Source organism: Ostrea edulis, chromosome 10, assembly GCF_947568905.1.
Source record: "Ostrea edulis chromosome 10, xbOstEdul1.1, whole genome shotgun sequence".
Lineage (NCBI taxonomy): Eukaryota > Metazoa > Mollusca > Bivalvia > Ostreida > Ostreidae > Ostrea > Ostrea edulis.
This window is the reverse complement of record NC_079173.1, coordinates 17,103,458-17,126,938: the sequence shown is the minus strand read 5'-3', so window position 1 is coordinate 17,126,938 and position 23,481 is coordinate 17,103,458. Positions and strand designations below refer to the sequence as shown.

The window sequence follows — 23,481 nt, the reverse complement described above, 5'->3', positions numbered from 1 at the left end:
CGTCGCAATATGTCTCCAGAGGTGTATGGAGCGCCAGATTAACTCTCTTTTTTTTTGAAGATATCATCGATTCATTTGATGCGTGCAACAATTTAATTAAAGATCTCTTCAAATAATTAATTATATCTTCAATTCTGAATTATTGCGCGCATTAATTAAATTGATGATAGTATTAATTCTTCTGCTGAATTGATGCGCGCTTTAATTGAATTAATGATCTCTTCAAATGAATTAATGATATCAACAATTGAATTAATGCGCGATACAATTCAATTGAAGAGAGCAATAATTGATATAATGCGCGCATTAATTCATTTGATGAGAGCAATAATGGATTTAATGCGCGTATTAATTCAATTATTGCTCTCTTCAATTGAATTAATGATATCTTTAATTCATTTGAAGAGAGGAATACTTCTTTTAGAGAGAGCAACTATATAATTCAAGATATCTTCAATTCAGCATATCCACAATTGATCTCTTTAATTGAATTGTTGCTCTCTTTAAAAGAATTGATGCGCGCACTAATTCCTTCATCGTCGGTTACCCACGGGTGCTTCTATTCGATTATCTCCATCATCACCCGTGGGTCAATCCTATTCAAATAGCTCGTTTCTCATTAAATATGCATGAACTTTTTGACCTTTTCTTATCCAATGAAATCATCGGTTACATATACCTATTGATCCTCTGCTTCGGAGATAAATATGGTGGCCCATGTTTACGATGCAAAAAGGTAACCAAGGGAAAAGTTGTGAAATATGTAGCGAAATTATCAAAGACAAAAAATCCTACAGACAGGTGAAATCAAATGTAGATTTTTGTCAGTTATTTTTAGAACTGAACTTGGAAGAAGACGGTTTACGTTTGCAAGTTTTGTGTTAACAAGTTAAATAGACGACATTAAAACGAAAGTAGCGAAGTTGACCGAGAAACGGAATGAGTTGTTGGCAGAATTAAAAAATGCTGTCGGTAGCAAAGTACTTACACCTGTCATTAAAAAACGGGGACGACAAAAAAAACACACCAACACCCCGTAAACTAAAGGTCCGACGCTTGTTGTCATTCCCAAATTCTCCTGGAGCTAGTGACGTACGTGACCCAGCTGATTCCATAAAGCCATTGAGAGATGAATCAGCAGGAGAGAGATCTCAGCAAGCTGCAGATGTATTGGATGAACAAATTCAGCCCTTAGTTGTAGACAGTGTACAACCTGATTCACAAACTAAGTTATACCATGAAAAGGACTTTGATGTCAAGGTAATATTAAAATATTATTACTTTTATTGTAGTGAAATATGGGGAGTGAATCTCTCATTCAAAGGTATTTCAAAGATAGAAAAAATTCATTTAAAATTCATTAAAGATATCCTTGGAATGCACTGCAAAACATCCTATTGCTGGTTGTCTGGCAGAACTTAACAGACTACCACTTTGGTCCAAAATTTCATTCTAAAAATATTGGAATCACCTGATAACTTCCAATTCTTTGGCTTTTAAACTTTACCAATTCACAAGTGATTACAGTAGTTGGAATTTGGGATTTTCAAACATTACAAAATATTAGGGTTTAATTTCAACACCTTTTACCAAAAATAATTTAACAAAGAATCATTGACCAGTGCACTCAGGAGTAATCAGAAAAAATCTTTGGTTCAGAAAAACTTCAATTTTATAATATATATATATATATATATATATATATATATATATATATATACAAAAAGAGAGAAAATGAGAAAAAGAACTCCATTTGTTGATTTACTCAGGAAAAGATCTGAGAGATAATTAATTAGATTGAGTTCACATAAAATATTGCAAAAATTTAGAAAGTGGTAGATATAATTTCACATAAATAATGAAAGATGTGGTTTGCTTGCCACACTGGTGTGATTGAGGATGAAATTCATTTCTTTTTCAATACATGTACAAATCTTATTGTAAGCTAAGGAACACCTACCTTAGAAATATCTATAATATTAAACAGAAAAATATTTTTCTGGACATTGAAAGATACATGTTACAAGTAAATATTTAAACAGTGATATACATTAAGTCTTAAAAATTACTGTGAAATTTATAAGAAACTAATCCAATAAAAATTTGTAAACATTATGTATGGTGTTCAATGGGCCTTTGCCAATTATTGTAATTGTGTTTGTGTCAATAAATATTGTATTTGTATTAAACAAATACTGTGTATACACACACCTGACATGTAAAAAAAATTGCATTGGTAGGCATTGAAAACAAATAGATCATGTTGATACATATATTTCAAAACTATTGAAGGGAGATGGTGTATATTAAATTTACTCCAGCATGTTTGAGGTTCATGGCAAGCTACTTTTGACATATATATATGGAAAGTTAATCGAAGCTCTATCTGCTTGGAGTAGGTGTTATATATTGTCACCAGTATAATTTTGTTTATCTTGACTTCGAAAAAGTATTGGTATGGTAATGGCTGACATAATTTCAACTGACACTGGCAGTAAACAAATACACAGAGCAGAGTGATGGCAATTTCTTGAAAAAAAAATTGTTCTATTTTTTTTTTTAAAATAAGATGCTCTTACATCAATGTCTTGTAATATAACCCCTGGCCCTCTGTACCTACTTATCTCTATGTGGTACTGACATCTAAAATGTTTGTTTGTGGGTGAATGAAAAAATGAAGCAAAGCATACTTGACCAATTTTACATGATTTACAAACTGTCTTGGTGATTTTAATGATATATTACCATATAGTGTGTCATGGTATTTTGTAGGAGTGTTTCTCTATTGATTATAATGCCCTTTTGTATTTATTAACTTCAATGTATATACAACATAACATTATTTAAGAAAAATGATTCCAACTAACTTGAAATTCATTGACAAATAATTTCAGTTTGTGTCTCTTTTCTTTTTTAAATTACTCAAATCATGACACTTAATTTTGTTCCCCAAACAAAGTTTGGGAACATATTGTTTTTACTCTGTTTATTATTATTCTTCCTTCTTGTGACATTTTTGTCCTCAAATGTTCTCCTTTGCAATCTAAGTTAGTTTTTTTATTTTTTTTATTTTTCAATGAAATCATTTGATATTTATATCGTTGGTATAACTTGAGACCTTAACTGTTTAGCATGGTCAAAATTACAATTTTGCACGTGCATGCACATGTGCTTAAATATGATAGGATATAACAGAAAAACGTATGGAACTTTAACGTTAATAAAGGAAATCTAATGAAATTTACAGGAAAGGTAGATATGCCAAATTTCTACAGATCCTTGCAATAAAAATTTCAAAATACATACCTTTTACATATAAGTAGATGACATTAGGCTTCTAACTTTTCATATCCTTATCTTACTATATTGAAATACTTGATTTTATGAATTGCAGAGTGTGTGCTAAAAGATGGACATCGTGTTGTCACAGATTGGCCATCGCTCAGTCAAGCTAACGAACCGCTTTCCAAACTTGATCCAAAGGCTATGCAACAGTGGATGCAGTTTCAGAAGAGAATTGCTTCCAAATTACTACACTAGAACATGGACAGTGAAAATGTAGTCTATGTAATCATAGTAGGTCTTTGTTAGGCCTTGCCTAATGACAGGTGCCCTATAGGTATCATTTTATGTCAATGAAGTTGTTTCTTTGAAAAGAATTTCATGAACTTTACACTTGATTTCACAGAGGAAGGCCTGATTTATCAGATTTGTCATTGAATACATAGTTATGGGAGTCGGAATTTTTTTGTGAAATCAGCAAAATAATGATAGCAACTTCTTTGATATGCAATATCTTTGAGACTAGAATTTTTTAGGGTGGATGTACCAATTCAACTACCAGACCAGATACATGTAGTTCAGTGGTACAGCACCAGATGGTTAATATTCATTGTAGGTCTCTTTCTCACTTGGCAGGTTTCTGTTAAATATGAGAAAGTATTTAAGCTTGTTACAATTATCGGTATCAATTGCCATTTTCACAAAAAATCTTTGGAGTAATAAAGTTTGACTCTGCCTTAAACTCAACTGTTTAAGAATGCCAGTTTTATTACCTATGTATATAATTAATAGTACGTAAAAGATCTTAGAATTAGTGTTTTAATGTATTCAATGTAAAACGAAGGGATAATCAGCAATTTTGAAGGATTTAAATCAATTGAAAATAATATCTATTGTTAAATAATGATGAAATTGAAGTAGAATATATTTTCATGTCTGGTAAATGATTAGAAGCTAGTCTTTATGCACTTCAGACTTCCAAGTTATCTGCCCTTTGTAAAAATTAGAATTTTCTACAGATATGTGTGGTAAATGATTAATTTTATTTCATGTTTTCATAGAGAAAGTGTATGAAACTTTTTACCAAGAGATTTGTATGAAAATATAATTTCTTTCAAAAATATTTTAATATTTTTAACAGGCTCCTCTCATAAACTTCAATGTATAGGTGAAATATGGTTGTTATACATTGGATACCTTAAAATCTTTGATTTTCATCACATGTTCTTTGTGGAAAGGACCACAGATCAGTCTTCATTTCATGCATACAAAATCCCTAAATATTGTTTTTTCTTTGCTCAAATACATTTAATCGCATCATGATTGTGTATATGTTCACAGGCAAGACTAAATGATTAAATTTGTGCAATCATTCAAACATACTGAATGAAACTGAAATCTTGAAAGCAATTTCACATTTTATTTATTTCTGTTAAGGTAGTTCCAACTTTGTGTGATGGTTGAAAATGAAAAAAAAATCCATAACAAGAGTTTACCAATTTTTTTTTATCCGTTCAATTAAATTTCTCTGAAAGAAATATCTCCATCATGCGCAAAGTTTCATTTGAGAAAATATTTTTTCAAAAACCTATAATCGATGACATCTCATGAAGATCGATCTACCTTAATTTATGTACATGTGTTGACTTTTATAACGGGTGTGTGAAACAACAATGTTGAATGTTTGGTTAAAAATAACACAGTATCTAATTGCATGGGAGCAACTTCAAAATCTGAGAAAATTTTTTACATTACATAATAATACCCACCCCCATAGAATTCAATGCCACAAATATTTATCTAAATTTGATTTTCCTCATTCTTATATATAAAAAGAAACATTTCCAATAACAACAATGCAAGATGCACTTTTTAATAATACCCGTATGAAATTTTTAGACGTACTACGCCTGGAAATCAAAGAAATCCAGGCGTACAAGAGTTTTACGTAGTTTTGAAAATACAGTTAAATTTGAGACGTACACGTATTTTGACAAAAATACGTCTCCTTAACCCAAGGCGTATTTTTCAAACTCCAGGTGGATTTTGTAACTTTGTTCATTCTAAATAGGGAATTCAGAGACTTAGACTTTTCAAGAGGCATATTTTTTTGTTAAAAGAACTTAGTCAATTTCATGAGACATTATTATAAATCCAGATGGATTTTATAACTTTGTAACTTTTTTTGAAATTGAAGCTATTCTCTCTTTTTTTGTATGATTCTGTTAAATTCCCAACTTCAAGCAAATGTCTCAGTCCCTTGATACCAAAACCTTAACCAAAAAAAACTTGACACAAGTAGCTACATGAAATGAAATGCTTTTATCTTGGATATATACAAATTACAATGACAGCCATTTCCTCTAGAATGTATTGAAGTTGTGAACATTGCACATACAAATCTTGATAAATAATAATTACCTGGTATGTCTATTTCAATGACTGAGAATTTTGACAGAAATTTAATTACAATACATAAAAAATAAATTTCATTTTTGAAATTACATGAGGGTATGAACTGCAATGCTTCAAACATGTCAAACCGGCATTCATGAAGTGGTATAATGCTTAAAGAAGCATGTCAGTAGGAAGCATTGCTTTTTCAAAAATAAAATTCATTTCTACATTATATCAAATGTATCATCATCCTCATCATCAAACTCAAAATCTGTGTCATCTGACATACAAAAACTTTCATCACTTGAATCATCATCAGTTTTGTATAAATGAAATGGGTGCTGAAACTGTAAACAACACTTGTCTTCACAATCACATTTCTGTGAGCAAATATCACAACACAGATGCTTGATACCTTTTCCATTTGGAAGAGAATCGTATGACTGTAACATTTGAAGTCTACGGCATTTATCTTTATTCTCAATGTAATTTTTCATGTCAGAATCAAGTTTGTGTGTGTGTCTGCTGTTGTAAATAAGCAGATGCAAAGCTTGACAACCATCACGACCAGCACGCCCAAGCTGTTGAACGAAACTGTCCATATCTTTAGGTGGACCATAATGTACAACATTGTTGATGCCTTTATAATTCACTCCCATACCTGCTGCACTTGTAGCAATTAAGACTCGTATTGTCCCATTCTCATCATTCATGTCCTGTCTAATTTTTTCCTTCACTGTTTCAGATGTACAAGAATGAAACATATTGACATATTCCATAACAGACTTGTCCAACACCATCAGAAATGCAGTATATATGTCTGCACAAGTTTTTATACTTGAACAAAATACAAGTGTTCTGGTACAGTCCTTTTTCTCAAGAGACAAGTCCTTTAGTAACCAACCAAATGTCACTTCAATAGGCACAGTGTTTTTAATCTTTTCCAGAAATAATTTTATGTTTTCCCTATCTGGACTGTCAATAATGTCTACACAGTTGTTTAGAGCAAGTCGTTTCCTAATTAATTTTCTTGCTTCCTTACTAGCAGTGGCTGTGATCACTAGGGCAGGACAACTGATCAATGATCTTATCTCCCGGGTCCGTGAAAACCATTCCCTGAAAGCCTGGATATGCATTGTACTTTCTCCCCTGTGAACAAAAGTGAAATTAGAAATGAATTGAAAATGAAAGAGAGACTTGCATGTAAATTGTTGACAGAATTACAAATAATGAGAACAATTGTGTTTCACATTGGGGGGGGGGGGGGGGTACTGGGGTGAAATATAATTAAATAAGAAAAGAGCCACACAAGCCGATTATTATGGACCCACCCCTACCCATGGTATGTTGAAATTAACTATTTCAATAAAGGGCAATGAGACCTGGGACTAGTAAGTTGTTAGAATTTGTTTCCCATTCCCTTTAATTTGTTCAATAACCAAGATGCCCATGGGCCTTATTAGTTCACCTGTCAGTGATGAGTCATGATGACTGATCTGATCGAAATTAAAGTCATTTCTGACAGGGTTGGCAAAAAAGTGGTCAATATGAGTATTGACCGTACTGGTGGTCAATACTGGTTAAAACCGGTCATTACTGGTTAATACTGGTCGATTGAAAATATTTGGTCATTATTGTCTGTGTTATTTATTTTAAATAAATAATGTACAAATGACTGTTGAATTGGGGAAGATGTAAAAATTTCTGTAAGTATAAGTGTTGTTTCATCAATCTTCATTTTAACTGTTGAATAAACATTTGAGGGGGTGGGTTGGTGATGTTTTCATAACAATGTCATACTAATATTTTTGCCCAATTTGTCTCCAATCTTTTAGGTTTATTTACATTTACAAATACTCATAAGACCTATATGATTATCATGTGAAAATGACATTGAATATTCCTAAATTCAAATTAATCTATCATAATATTCAGTATGTCTTCATTTCATTCTTCATAAATTTTGAAAATACATAGATATTTTTGTTGCGGACACTACAGGTCATCATACATTACATATCTAATATATTGTCATTTATTTTAAAATCAATGTTGATAAATGTTTCTTTCTCGACTAATTCATGTGTCATAGCATCAACTCTGGAAAATTAGACATCAAAAGTTGTAGAATGGGTTTTATTTTAAATGGGAATTACCATATAACATTGACCATTAATTTTCCCTCATTATATATTGTTATGCAGTTTCAAAAAATATTGATGGTGTCACAGATGTTCATTCTATTAAACATGTTCTAAGGAATGATTTTACAGATTAAATTTCATAAATTAAAGAATACTGATGACTCTTATTTGTTTTCTCTCAAATTTTATATTGTTGCGGACACTACAAATATACTAAAGTATTTGAATATGTATACACTAGATGTTATGGGTGTAAATTCCGAGTTTGAACATATATTTTCACAATATTTTAATCCATTACATGTTTAAAGTAAATACTTGAATAGTTATAGTTATCATAAAGATAAATCATAATACATTTTCTTGAAAAAATCTATGAAATCAAAAAGCTGTTGCGGACTACAGGGTTGCGGACACTACAAAACACAATATATCTGTCAGAAAACTTAGCAATACTGAGCTAGAGTCTGTTTCTTTGGTAGACACATTAGTAACTGTATTGCCTCTTACCAGTAAGAGTATATCATAGAAGTTTAGTCATCAGGCATTCCAAAATATGCACATGTTGCGGACACTACAGAATGTTTGGGACATTTTTATGCCAGTTAGAGAAAAATGCGTAATTTTTTTCTGGCTTTGAATAATCCACTCAAACTTTTTTATAATGTTTCATTTAGTATTCAACTCAATTTTCAATGCAAAACAAAAGTTGAAATAATGAATTAACATGTAGTTTTTTTTCTTGTAAGTTTAAACATTGGAATTTTATAAAATTGCAAGACGTACAGGCATTTTCACATATTTAAACATTATTTCGCTAATATTTTTTTGATTTACATACAGTAAATTGCACGTAAAAGTGGAACAATTTCTCACTGATCTGGTTTCTATTACCAAAAGCCTCTTCTATAAATCTCTTTGAACAAAAACTTGAAAGTAAAGCCATTTTTGAGCTGCAACAGCATAACACACAAAATATCCCTTTTTTCAGTTGTATATCTTGAATATTTTTTTTGAATAGAACATTGGACTTTTATATATCATTGGATTTGTTAAAGGTACCATTTGGTCAATATTTGGTCATATTTGTTATGGGTTTAATCATATACATTGATGTAGAATGCATTATAACATTAGCAAGTATGAATTATCACCAATACTGTGAAAATGGCATTTTGCATACGACCCTAATTTAACAAAATGCAGATGTGAATAACATTAATCTCAAGTTCGTTGTAGTGAATATGGGACATTTCTTTCAACTGTAAGTAACAAAATAGTATAATCTATTTTGGTATATTCCCTATACTCTTTCTCATATGGAGTGCATTGAACAAAAAACGGGATATAACAACACATCTACACGTATAATTTACGTCATGCGGCTTATAAATGGGTAGTCCTTGGTGTCATATTAAAACAGTATAACAGCAAACACATTTTTTAATTTCGAAATATCACAATATTGAAATTTATTTTCTGTAAATAAGTAAATATACGGTTTACCTACCAATGAACAACAGTATGGGCTTCATCAACAACAAATAATCGGAAGGACTTGGATGATGACAACATATTCCGCCATTTGTCATTCTGTAAAACAGCTTCTGGTCAAGTGAAGAGAAATTGGTATTCACCAGCAAGGATCCCATCGTCCTCGTTCGCATCTTTACCAATGTAGGTTGCTGTAAATCCTTTTGATTTCAAAAATTCAGTCTGTTCCTTCATAATAGCAAGGAGGGGACTAACAATAAATACGTGTGCAAGTTGTGGTTGGTACATACGCTCGTAAAACAAAGGAAATGCCATGTAACAGAGTGATTTTCCACCACCAGTTCTCAGGGAAAGGAACACATCCCGATTATCTAAAAGACTACTAATTGCCTTTTCCTGTTGAGTACTTAGCTTTTCCACTTCAAAAACTTCTCCGACTTTCGTCAATAATGGCGCTTCCATACTTGATTGTTTTCCGAATATCATTTTGAAAGGTGTTACGTGATTGGTCGGGCTCTCCGAGTAAAGTTTACTCGGACGTGATTTGATTGGTTACCCCCGTCATGCATAATTAATGAGAAACGAGCAAAAATAGCATCAGACAACCACGGGTATGTGGGAGCGTGAGTGGACTCAAAACCGTGGTTTGCGACGATGTAATTCCTTATACAAAAGCATTGTAAGTAAAAAAAAAAAAAAGATATCTTCAGTTGAATTAAAGAGATCATCCAATTATTTATACCGAGCTCTAAATCAAATATTTCTATGAAATTGATGCTCTCATCAATTGAATTGAAGAGAGCAATAATTGAATTAATGCACGCATTAAATCAATTATTGCTCTCATTATTTGAATTGATGCGCGCATTAATTCAATGGATGAGAGCAATAATTGAATTGAAGCGCGCATTAATTCAATTATTGCTCTCTTCAATTCAATTGATGAGAGCATCAATTGAATTAATGAGAGCAATAATTGATATAATGCGCGAATTAATTCAATTAAAGAGAGCAATTATTTAATTGATGATATCTTCAATTATTTGAGTTTATATTATTTTGACACTCCATAGAGGTGGCCCACAAAAGGAAGTTTGGGATAACTTCTGATTAATGGTCTTCGTCGATTATACTCGTACACATTATCATTGGTGTCAATGTTGATACCCAACTACATGATACAAAAACGTCTAGTGTTTGAAACACGTGCGAAAAAGCATTCTGTATAAAAGGTCCCGGCTACAGTTAGAAATACAATCTGTATAAAACCAGGCAGAGAAAAATATAAAACGCATGAATATTTATGGTAATCAATAGTCTGGAAAAAATAATAACTTCATAAAACTGCATGCAATTCTATAAGCTTTGATGGTACAGATCTGGACAAAATCCAAACTTCCGTGTTGATATTGATTATCGGGGTCTTTCGTCACCAAAAGAGGTATTTAGGCAGCGCAAGGAGCTCGACATAAGATGTTCCGGAGTTTGTCGACGGCGATGCGTGTTCTTTTGCTCTTACTTTCGATTCTTGGACTTGCCGAAGCCTGGTCTGGGTAAGAAACAATAATTTATAATTGATGACTCTGTTAAAATTAGATATTAAGTACCTGCATAAATGCTGATGTGGAATTCAGCATCATATGGAAAATTCCCCTTGTACACTTGAAAAAAAAAATTAAATTCGTATTGTAACAATATCGTGTATACCTATGGCATTGGTTCAGTGCCACTTTAGTGCATGAATCAGGAGGTAAGATGTGATAATCCAGGTCACTTTGGTGTTTATTGAATTCTTGACTGATATTTCTCCTTCGCCAGCCTGCTTTTCATTAAATCAGCAGTGCATGTGATTCTCAGTCACGTGATACAACGTGCTGCAATAATACAGAAACATGAAACGTATCACTCAAGATTTTGAGATTGCTATCGCATGATTAAGCAATATGTGTTCTTATAAAGGGAGCTGTTTGTTATCTTTGTCATTTTAAACTCTTTTAAACTCTCATAGTTTTTATGAAGTGCTTAGCATCTTGGGAGAAAATTAAATTTGTGATGTATAGCAGGATATCTTTATTTAAAGTTTTCTAAAATCTAACTGACAGAAACAGACATTCACATGAGTGTGTGATTTTTCTTTGATGTCAGGAGGTTTAATTCAACAATTGCACAACCTCGAACAATGAATGTAGACTGGCTGTGTTTATAAACATTTTTTTATTTATACCGCAAATGCAATATTTTTTTTTTTTTTTTTGTACATACCTAACGGAGTTTTTCAGTTTATTCATAGAATACCGTGGTATTGATATTTATGTTTATCAGCTTCTATTACCCAAAAAACTCTGCTCACCGTAGCTCGTTTTTGCTTTCATAAAAAATCTGTACAAAAGAATGATTGAGATTGAAAATTTGTCATTTATTACAATACCAAATGACAAATTTTAAAGAAATCTATACACCACTCAAACACCACATACCACCACCTATACACCACATACCACCACCTGTACACCACTACTGGCACACCAGATGCCATCACTTACATTTTCTTTAACATTACTCACAACACTACCTATATAGTTTTGCATTTCTTAGCATAACACTATTAATGAAAGAGATTGATCTACCGTTTTTAGTTTGCATGTGTCACCACCATACAATCACTCACATTTCCATTAACACCACATACCATCACCTATACACCACATACGACCACTCATACACCATCTATACACCACATACCACCACTCAAACACCACATACCACCACCAATACACCCCATACCACCAACTCACGGCAACTGTACACCACTACTGGCACACCACATGCCATCACTTACATCGTATTTAACATAACTCTCACCACTGCCCATTTAGATCCTAAGTTATGTATTTCTTTGCATCAGAATATTAATGAAAGAGATTGATCTACCGATATTAGAGTGTGTGTCACCACCATACTACCACCCACATTTTATTAACACCACATATCACCACTTATACACCACATACCACCACTTGTACACCACACACTACCACTTATACGCTAAATAAAACCTACTCCCCACTACTGCCACACCAGTTCCCATGACTTAGGGTTTCTTTAACACTACTCACACTATTACCTATATAGGTCCTTAATTTTGCATTTCTTTCCATAATATTAATTAAAGAGATTGATTTAATTAACGTTATTAGTTTGCATGTTTCACCACCATAACACCGCTCACATTTTCGTTAACACCACATACTACCACCCAAATTTTCATTAACATCATATACCACCTATTATAAATTTCATTAACATCATATACCACCCATTATGTACCACATACCACCACCTATACACCATATACAACCCCTCACATTCTCATAAACACAACTACTGCTACCGCAGTTGCCACCACTCATATTTACTTTAACAAGGATCCGTGTTTACCCTACTCTCAATTGTGTAATCATTATAAGATTGTTCATTATCTTCACGTTTTCATGAACAATTATGAGACTTCCTAAAAAAAAAAAAAAAGAAAGATAGTTGATATAGTAAAAACCCAGATCTATAGAGAGAGCAAGTGCTCCGATAAAGGGAAGTTTAAAATGCATCTAATGCAGGATACTCTTTTTTTTTCATTTTCAAGAGTATGCCAGACATAATCAAATGCGGAAAGGGGGGTTTCTTTATGTGTCAGAAGTGTGTCCTAACTCTTCCTTTGGTAACAGGAATATAAATATATACACTTTATACACCACCATACACCGTATATCGTTACCCCTTTACACTCTGCTCGCAATAATTATGTAAATTAGATTTTCTTACATAACGTAGTGATGATCGAGATCGGGAGAAAATAGAGGGGTGATTTCAAGGTCACAATATGAATTATGACCTTCGCGCAAATATAAAAATGTTGAGTGATTTGATACGAAATTGAAATAATATATTATTTGACAAGAAAATCTTTCACGTATACGGCTTATCACTTGATAACGGCCGTCAATATAACCACAGGGGCTCGTCACGAAATATTTGTCTTATTAGAATTTGACATCGTCTATTCTATATTTGTAAATATAGAATAGAGAGGGCTAATTCGTGACGAGCCCCTGTGATATAACGACAACATGTAGACATGAATTGTAAGATGTACGTCGGGACGTACTTTTTCGTTGTGGTCCCATAGGGTGCGAAATGCACAGATAGTTGTTTTCCATAATAGAGTTTAAAAGTCCAAAGTACTTTTAGAGTAAAAATGAATTACGGTGTATATCTAAATATATAGCGTAAAATTATATGGGATCAGGGTTAGAATAGGTCCTCACCTCCCCTTGGTTGTCGTCAGAGGCGACTAAATGGGGCGGTCTTTCGGATGAGATCGCAAAAACCTAGGTCCCGTGTCACAGCAGGTGTGGCACGATAAAGATCCCTCCCTGCTCAAAGGCCGTAAGCGCCGAGCATAGGCCTAAAATTAGCAGTCCTTCACCGGCAGTAATGACGTCTCCTTGTGAGTGAAACATTCTCCAGTTCAGCAAAAAAAATTCAATCACATAAGATTCAATACAAAGGCCTAATGCAGAAAGATCTGACTCAAAGCACACAATTTAGTGTACATATTCATAAACGCTTTGCATGTAAACAAAGTCAAAGCGATTTTCAGAAAATACCCGCGTTTCCGAGAAATGAAAACGAAACCTGACGCCTTTATATTTTCTAATCATGATGCAATACAACGGGTCAGTAAATTATGTGTGTAAATTGTTGATTTAATAAATGTGTAAACTTTCAACCATTGTTCTTCTTTAATTCAATTCTTTATTTGAAAATTTAACAAAAAGGAATATCAAAGCGTTCACACGCTATCGCCCCAGAGTTTCCCCACCTACCCAGCTTGACCTCCCCACCTGCCCAGCTTGACCGCACCAGGTGGCCACCTGCTCAGCTTGACCGCGCCAGGTGGCCTGCTGGCCACCTGATTGACCCCACGCTGACCCCTACACACGTCAATACCGCTCAAAACTGCACTCCGCTGAACCAGCCATCGGCCCGCACTCAAAACTGCACTCAGTTGAACTAGCCATCTAGCGGGGTTATACTACTTGCGGGGTTTAGTGGGTAAGGTCGTTGAATTTAATATGTAGTAGTTACCCCATATGATATTGTTGGTTCTGCACATAATCAACAATATTATATGGGGTAAGTGACTTGTACCATAGTTTACTATTATTCATTATATTTTATTATAGCTTTCGGAAGCGCGATCGCCTGTTTACAATATGATGCCAATGGCCTACATTTTTGCAGTTACTCCCCTTACACCGGAAGTTGGGGGCGCGCTTACGATTGAGGTCCTAAGCTTCACATAAATAGTATTAACAAATAGTGTATAGTAAAGCTTACGTTACCAAATTCTTTAGTATACCAAGTTTTAACAGGTTGTAATATATCTATGACAAAACAAGGTTTAATTTCTTGGATTTTATGGAGAAAACTTTTTAAAGTATACACTTTGTCAAATTGTAGAGTAGGGGAGGAGGGGTGTTATAGGGTGTATTTGACGTTTATTTCTGTCCAAATTATACAATTGATATCGATGATATTTCAATAGTCATCTGATTTAAAAACAACAGACACCTAGAATTTAAAACACAATGAAAGCATGTGATACAATCAGGCACGTTTATAAGGGAGGGGGAGGGGCGAGAAGTTCATAAGACTCAGTTCATAATATTGCCTAAAATTTCTTGACATGTACATTTAAAAAAATAATCCAAAGCTCGAGAAGGAAGGTGGCAAGGGTTGATCTTTCAGTTCCATTCATCGGTTAAATATTGCATTTCCACTACCATTCACGACAATATTGGGGGGGGGGGGGGCTATCTGACTATAGATCTATCTCTGCATGTAAAAATAAATAAGTTTGTATGTAATAGTAAGAGGAGGCAGACCCATTGTTGCTAGGAGCCTGATGATTGTTTTTGTGCTCATTTGAGTAATTGAAATGCAATAAGAGGTGTAAGTCGATGTACACAAAATCTAACTTTCAAAAGATTAAATCACACGCGAAAAAATATTTTAACAAAAATATTACACTAGAGATACCCATTCGAGATCATTAAAATGCTTTATTTATTGGCACCTAGTGTACATTTAGCAACAAGTAGTTTTGTTCAGTGTGAAGTGATAAATTGATAATGTACATGTATGCGTTGGTTTTACATCATGTGTTTTTAGGCATATCGTATTGCATGTTGGGTTTTTTGCGTTTTGGTTGTCGAAAATATTGATAAAAATTAATAATGAAGAATTGCAGATATACTAAGGACATCATGATTCTGATCTAAAGAAATCGAGGACTAGTTAATATTTACGTACTTTGTTACATCATGACCATACATTGCTTGCGAGAAAACCACACAAGCGACACATATAAATGTAATTAGTGACTAAAATATTATGCTCAATTATACTATTTTTAAGTCATTACACTTAATTCTTCGAAAAATTCCTTAACTGGCAAATGATTGCAATCAAAACTTGTAAATTTTCTATTTATTCCTTATATGACACCGTCAACTAAGGACCGGAATTTGCTGCGCGCCCTCTGTGATCAGGAGAAATTAACTCGCATAGCGTTATGAAAAATGTAGGCCATTGTTATGTCTTTACATTACACTTTGTACACCATATATTTCTATCACAATGACTTTCTACCACCGAAAAATGTATGTTCATTATTTGTTTTTTTAAAAGCGGTTTTTAAAGTGCATATAAATGTTTGGACTGTTGGTTTTGATATTTTTATTTAACATTTACGCATTCTCCGACTTTTAGTACCGGTATTGGCTTTAAAGAATTGAAATTTAAAAATTCAAATAAAATTTTTAAAACCCATATTCGTGCATTTTTCTGTTTAAAAATTTAGCAATATATTCAACTGACGACGGTGGTTACTCTTTTGAAAATCCTATTTGATATCCTTCATTCTAATACATATTTTGACTAAATTGGCTGGAAAAACATTTACATGTATATACAATAGATTTTTTTTTTAAATGGTGAAACATAAGAGAAAAAAATTAAGAATTGTAAGACGCGAAACCATAAAGGAAACACAAATCTGATTCACTCTGTCCGCTAAACAAGTTGATCTCTCAAACGCGTTCTTATCACGTGACTGGGTCTTTTATAAAACTCTTTATAAATGATACCCGTATTTCTACGTACACGTGTTTCTCGACTTGAGGAGAATATGGAAATAGAAAGTCTTTGGGACGAGACCATTGACGATATTATCTTGTATCATGGTTTAAGTGAGATTCAGTGCGAATATCTATAATGTATTTGGAGAACTTAGTCCGAGTCAGTTATCCGTGTTTGATATGTGCAATTAAATTGCCAACGCGTGTAGGAAAGGTCGACAAGCCTACTATGCACTCAAAATACAAGAACACCTTAACCCTGATACCGTATCGCGTTTGTTCAACAGAATTGTTCTCCCTTCCACCCTATACGGATGTGAACTCTGGAGCGATTTATGCCAACGAGATCTGCAGGCCCTTAATACCTTACAGCACTTCATTTGCAAGCATGCAATGGGTTTACCAAAAGTTACTCGATCTGACATTTGTGAATCCTTACTTGGACTTCTTCCGATTTCTTCTGAAATAGACAAAAGAAAACTATTATTTCTTGGTCGGTTATGTGTATTAGATACTAAAACCCTTACCAAGAAGATATTTCTTCAACGACTTTTTACTTACCTACAGTCTCCGGAACTCAAACATTTTGGTTTTATCCATGATGTTTTTAATCTACTCTATAAGTATAACCTCCACCGGCATTTTCTACTCTATCTGCAAGATGGTTACTTTCCTCCAAAGAGTTTGTGGAAAACAAGCGTCAAAACAGCAATAATTGATTTCCATCTAGATTCAAGGCACAAACGGATGCTCTCGGATCCTTCTTTTCAACAATTCAACAAAATAACGGCAGGGCGACCTCCACAGTCTATCTGGAAAATTCCATCTGACATTCATGAAATAGAGATTTGCAAACTTATCACTAAGCTATGGTCCTTTCCACACTCTCCTCCGACATCTTGTCTCATCTGTGGCAAATATTTTACAAACGTTTTTGAACACGTTTCGACCACTTGCGTAGGAACAGTCGCTATCCAAGATGCTTGGTGGAATACAGTAATTGACCTTGATATTGTGCTCAGTGCTGAACTTTGCGGTCTCTGTCATCAAGATCTATATCTTTTTCTATTAGGTGCCAGAATGTTCACAGTTAATCTTTCCCATTATGACGAACCCGGCTTGCATCTTCTGAACTTCCGCTTCCTGAGGGATGCAGCAGCATGTTACAACAGACAGTTACGTCTTACATAACTGCAGGTTTTTCACCATTTCCGGTGTTCAATTCTAATTAGCTATATATCGCCTGTACTTATTTTGTACTCAACTTTCTTTTTATGTACAAATCTCATATCCTTTTCCTTTGTATATATGAATATGTGTAATACTCTAATGATGTAATTTCTGTAATTGTTCATGCAATCTCCCATGGGAGGAAATAAAGAAAGAATGAATAAGTGAGATTCAGTGCGAATATCTATAATGTATTTGGAGAACTTAGTCCGAGTCAGTTATCCGTGTTTGATATGTGCAATTTTGATCTGGAGGAACTTCATACAGTGGACAGTGATGGGTTTGGGTTTTTTTTCGAGAATGTGGGCAGGGTTTGAAGAAAAGTGTGGGTTATGTACAGATAACCCATACTTTTAACAAAAGAAAGCACGCCAAACTATGGTACAAGTAAAGATGTGTTCTTTTTTAAAACGAGTGGTTTCGAATCCCTCACGAACACAATTTTTTTCATATTACGTTTTCCATCTACATTTTTTTTAAACTGAAACACACTTCTAGTTTTTATAAATGTTTCCGTGCCAAAGCTCTGTTTATTACAATGTGCCGAGTTTGAAATAAGCTTCTAACCTGGACACTGCTTAGTTTGTGCATAGGATTCGCTGTAAACACGCCGAATACAGCATGCAGTACCTGTGTTTTAATAGTCAAGTTTGCTGAGGAGAACTTGTATGTTTTTCTGAGAGAAAGGTGTTGATAAAGGTCTAATATGGTATCTCTCACGAAAAACCAATGTGTACTTTGCAAAGCTCTGGAAGAAAAGCTTTAAGGCCAAACAAGGTAAAGACCAATCTCATGACCGTACGGTCGGGCCAAGATCTACCAAGGTGTTAATTGCTATTTCTCTTCGCACTCAAAGAAATACACAAAGACAGAACATGGTAGAAATCTACCTGTCCTTGCTTCTTTTTTTTTTTTCTTTTTTTTACAGTTTTGATATATACACAGGACCTGTCTCAGGGACCTCTGCAGAGTTTCTGTGGTCATAGTGTTTTAATAATGATTGTATTCCTAAGGGTAGCTGACACAATCTACACCCACACACCCACTTCTCTCTCTCTCTCTCTCTCTCTCTCTCTCTCTCTCTCTCTCTCTCTCTCTCTCTCTCTCTCTTACTCTCAAGTCATTGACTCCATAGTTCAAGTTACAAGTTTTAGAAATTATTGTTTGATTTCTGATTGTGTAATTTATAATACATGTATATAGAGGGGAATAAATTACAACTATATTGAAATTGCATTGTTCAGGGGTCTTTTTAAAAACAATTGAATTATGAGAAAATAGCAGTTGTGTACAGGTCAATGCTATCAAAACGCAGATATACTGGGCTTCCTCAAGATCTAAAGAATGTCTGTAGGTACTGACTGTTATTGTTATCTCTGGGTAGCTCCAGATCAGTGTCTGCAGATGTCACTCCACCTAAGATCTATTGTTAAATGTTTGATTGACAGGCATGCAGTTTACAATGTGGGGGTGTTAACTTAAAATTGGGTCTTAGTTTTAGTAGATAAGATGTTATGTATTCCAGTAGCACACAGCTATGGCGAATTAATGTTGTCAGGTGCATGTACATATAAGCTTGTTGAACTTTATTAATGCATATTAAATTTTCCATATTTTGTTTGTGGTCGGAGTCATGTACAGTTGCTAACTGTTGGTTGTAGAAAATAGTATATAGAGTATAAGAGCTTTTAGACTGTAGTATAGTATAGAATATTGAATATTTCATACACTCGTAACATGTAACCGTATGCATGTACATTGTTTCTGATACTCAGAAGAAGGGGAAAAAAACACAATTTAATTTTCACAATTTCATAACTTATGTTTATACTACATGTATAATGTATTGACACATATGTAAAATGAATTAGGCTTGCCCTTAGTACTGCGGAATCCTATAGGTATCTAATTAGCAAATACGCAATCAGATTATAAATATAGATGAAGGTCAGTTCTACGTCACGAGTACTGTCACCGAGCTCCGATTAGGGAAAATTCCCACTTCGGTGCAACACCTTCTTTCTTTGGTGTAGCATACATCCTTAAATGTTAGAATAGACGACACTTCGGGTTCTTAATATCGACATGCTGATGTATATAGTGAGCAAGACAAGGCACTTAAACGTTTCCATAACTTTCAGTCCTATTGAAAGGATTTAGCTTCATGAAAAGAAGAGTTCTGTTTGCTGGTTTCTAAGCTAGTTGTTACACGATTAAATCAGTTTTTTACCGGATTACATTGGAGTTGTGCATATGTGACGCTTAATTATAAAATTACCTTAATAAGCGGTGATTTAGCAATTAGCGAGTGAGTATGTTAACTATTAATTAATGCAATATAATAATATAGTATAGCATGAAAGGGGCATGAACACGATTTGAGCCGAAAATTTTAAAATTTCATTTTTATATTTTGTTTAAATGCTTAAGTACAGTATTTCTAATGTTAGTATCAGTTGTTGAGTTACAAGAGAGATACAGCATTCACAATTCCTCGTTATATAAACAAGGCTCGTGCCATATTTTTGTTTATAAGGACGTCACTGGTGCGTGGTCTTGCATGCAAATGTTCGGAGATTTAAGGAAGTTCTCCAACTCTGAGAACTTGAATAAGTAGCAAGTCATAATATATTACCATTGTTAGGCGGATTAAGAGAAAGACATAGTTCTGTTCTCTGAAAGATCGACAATTAATTTGACAACATTTAGCATTAAAGGGTGCGACGACTACGCTCAATGCTTAATGATGCATTAGTTTGTATCATTAGTGGTTAATAATACATTAGTTTGTATCATTAGTGGTTGATCATGTAAATATTTGCTTGTTTCATTTACGCTGTGGCTGTTGTGCATTTGTGACGCTTAATGTTAAAATCATATCCTTACAATCAAATGCAACAAGCAGTGGTTTAACATTAGCGGTTGAGTATGTTAACTATCAATGCTATAGATTTAAGCGTTGCATTTCATTAACAGGGAGTATGTATAGCATGAAGCGTGTTATTTTGCGGCGTTGTATCTTTAGAGTTAGCAACAAGGCGGGAAGAGTACCGATCACCCATACGCAATTTTTTAAAAGTATATAATTATAGAGCAAATAGATGAACATGATTGTATAGATATGAATTTATTTATGAATATACGTATTGACTGGCTGTGTTTAATTATCCGAGACACTTTTTATTAAATTTAAATGTATTATCCGGCGCACCACATTATAAAATGTTTGTCGTTCAGTAGCTGCAGAACTGTAGTTTTTATAACGGGTGGCTCTGTAGCTCTCTGTTATGTCAAAATATTTTTTCAGAGAGCTACAGTTCTGCAGTTAGTCGTTCAGGTACTTGCTGTCGAATGTGTTATTGTACTGTACGTTAATTTACGTTCAATTTCAAAATTCTTCACTCATGTAGCGACACCGCTAGCTTGTAGACTTATGTTTAGCGCTTAAACCAGTAACAAAATCACTTCTAATGCCGGTCGTTTGGCGAAGAAACAGTCATATTTTATGTCAAACGTATTAGGTTTGACGTCACACCGGATCAACATGTAGAATCAAACCCCGGACACCCCACCCCCCACCCACCCACCCAGTTGCGAAGCAAGAGTGGTAACCATGGGGTAACCCGAAGGCAGTTTAGAGACGTTTTATTATACGGAATGCAGGGTTTTTACATCACGATACCAGAAGAGTACAGAATAACGTCTGCGGTTGAATAATTTCAAATAGCATAACATACCCATGCCTTAAAAGGTGATAATTATCAAAAGTATTCACCAGCACATAAAAAGGGGCGACATTTATAGTAGAAACATCTTTTGAGATGTAAAATGATTTCCAATTGTTTTCTCAATTTTCTTCTTTCAAAAGAACTAATCAGCAGCTGTGTTATAGAACGAGGGTGAAATGTGTGTGGAGATGGGGCTGCAGATACCGCACGTGGAGAGGGTAAGTGCCTAATACTCCTATAGTGTGTAAATGTATTTTTTTGTGTTAAGTTAGTCAAGCAATATGGTTGCAGTTTGAAGACAAAGAAGATGGATATATCTTTATTATGTTACTATATAGATATGCCAGCTATTCAAAAATAATATTTGAACTTATTGACAGGTCACTGCTCATTTTTGGAATTTTGAAGAAAATTGTGCAGTGTTTAATATACAATAATTTGCTTATGTTTGTAGATATCGCTATGTGTTCACATGGCTAAAAACGCACCAGGAGTAAATTTACTTTTATGTAGAAGTTAATTTGTACATGTACCTATGATTTTATTAGATGTAAATTTTGCACCGGGGGTGGGGGTGGGGGTGGGAGTGTCGCATACAACTCCCACCCCCTGTTCATATGCACCAAATTCCACCCGGTGTAAAATTTGCACACTGTGTGTAAAAAGGTGCGTGTGAGCGGGGCTTTAATAAAGATAATTATATTTACATGTTCAAGTAGGAAATGAAATCCCAGTGATAGGGCGATGACCACCATTTCCTTCTTTTTAAAAAAGTTACCTCCCCTTGATTCATTGGCTCATTGCATATATGTAAAGTGGATAGTTTATTCCCTTATCAAAGTTTCGTCGATTTCACCTTGAAAGAATTATTACACCGGTAGTACATGTACATGTATTTATAGAATTTAAGTAATTCTGTAAAAGTAGTACAAAAGGAAGTATTTTTATGAAGACTTGGTGAGAGTCTTAAATTCTCAGTTATGTCCTGTGAGTGGAGAGAAGGCAATCTCACAGTCGACATCTATAGTAAAGGCCAGGGAAAAAATTGTACATACATGACAGTTGTGCATATTTGTTACATGATATTTAAAGCGGGCCAAGATATATACCATAGTATGTATTTATGTGAGGTGCAATGCCTTTCGGAGGTTTGGTCTGGAGTTTAAAAAACTTTTACCGTACTCAAACACAGCCGCATTTGGTTTTAGTACAACTCTGAGCAAGCTTAACTCGAGCATACTCCATTTGAGTGTGAGAATGAGTTTATTAAAGTTTTATAACTTTTACCTTTGAGTATGAGTATGATTTACAGCAGTACCTATACGCTAGGTCTGACCCATACACATTACATTATCTATAAGCTACATTGTAGGTCTGACCCCTACACATTACAATATCTATAGGCTAGGTCTGACCCCTACACATTACATTATCTATAGACTAGGTCTGACCCCTACACATTACAGTATATATAGGCTAGGTCTGACCCCTACACATTACATTATCTATAGACTAGGTCTGACCCCCTACACATTACATTATCTATAGACTAGGTCTGACCCCTACACATTACATTATCTATAGGCTAGGTCTGACCCTTACAGAGTACATTATCTATAGGCTAGGTCTAACACCCTACACATTATATTATCTCTAGGCTAGGTCTGACCCCTACACATTACAGTATCTATAGACTAGGTCTGACACCTACACAGTACAGTATATATAGGCTAGGTCTGACCCCTACACATTACATTATCTATAGACTAGGTCTGACCCCCTACACATTACAGTATCTATAGACTAAGTCTGAACCCTACACATTACATTATATATAAGCTAGGTCTGACCTCCTACATGTTACACTATCTATAGGCTAGGTCTGACCCCTACACATTACATTATCTATAGACTAGGTCTGACCCCCTACACATTACATTATCTATAGACTAGGTCTGACCCCTACACATTACAGTATCTATAGACTAGGTCTGAACCCTACACATT

At 34.2% G+C, this 23,481-nt stretch overlaps 1 long non-coding RNA gene and 1 pseudogene across 1 annotated transcript; one reads left to right on the top strand and one right to left on the bottom strand.

Moving 5' to 3' along the window:
- The first annotated feature begins 536 nt into the window (after positions 1–536).
- Positions 537–4,688, top strand: LOC125665168 (uncharacterized). The gene is made up of 2 exons (XR_007366137.2): positions 537–1,260; positions 3,395–4,688. It is a non-coding gene; the product is annotated as an uncharacterized LOC125665168 (long non-coding RNA).
- Positions 4,689–5,585: 897 nt separating this feature from the next.
- LOC125665166 (ATP-dependent DNA helicase RecQ-like) lies at positions 5,586–10,748 on the bottom strand (annotated as a pseudogene).
- Between the last annotated feature and the right edge of the window lie 12,733 nt (positions 10,749–23,481).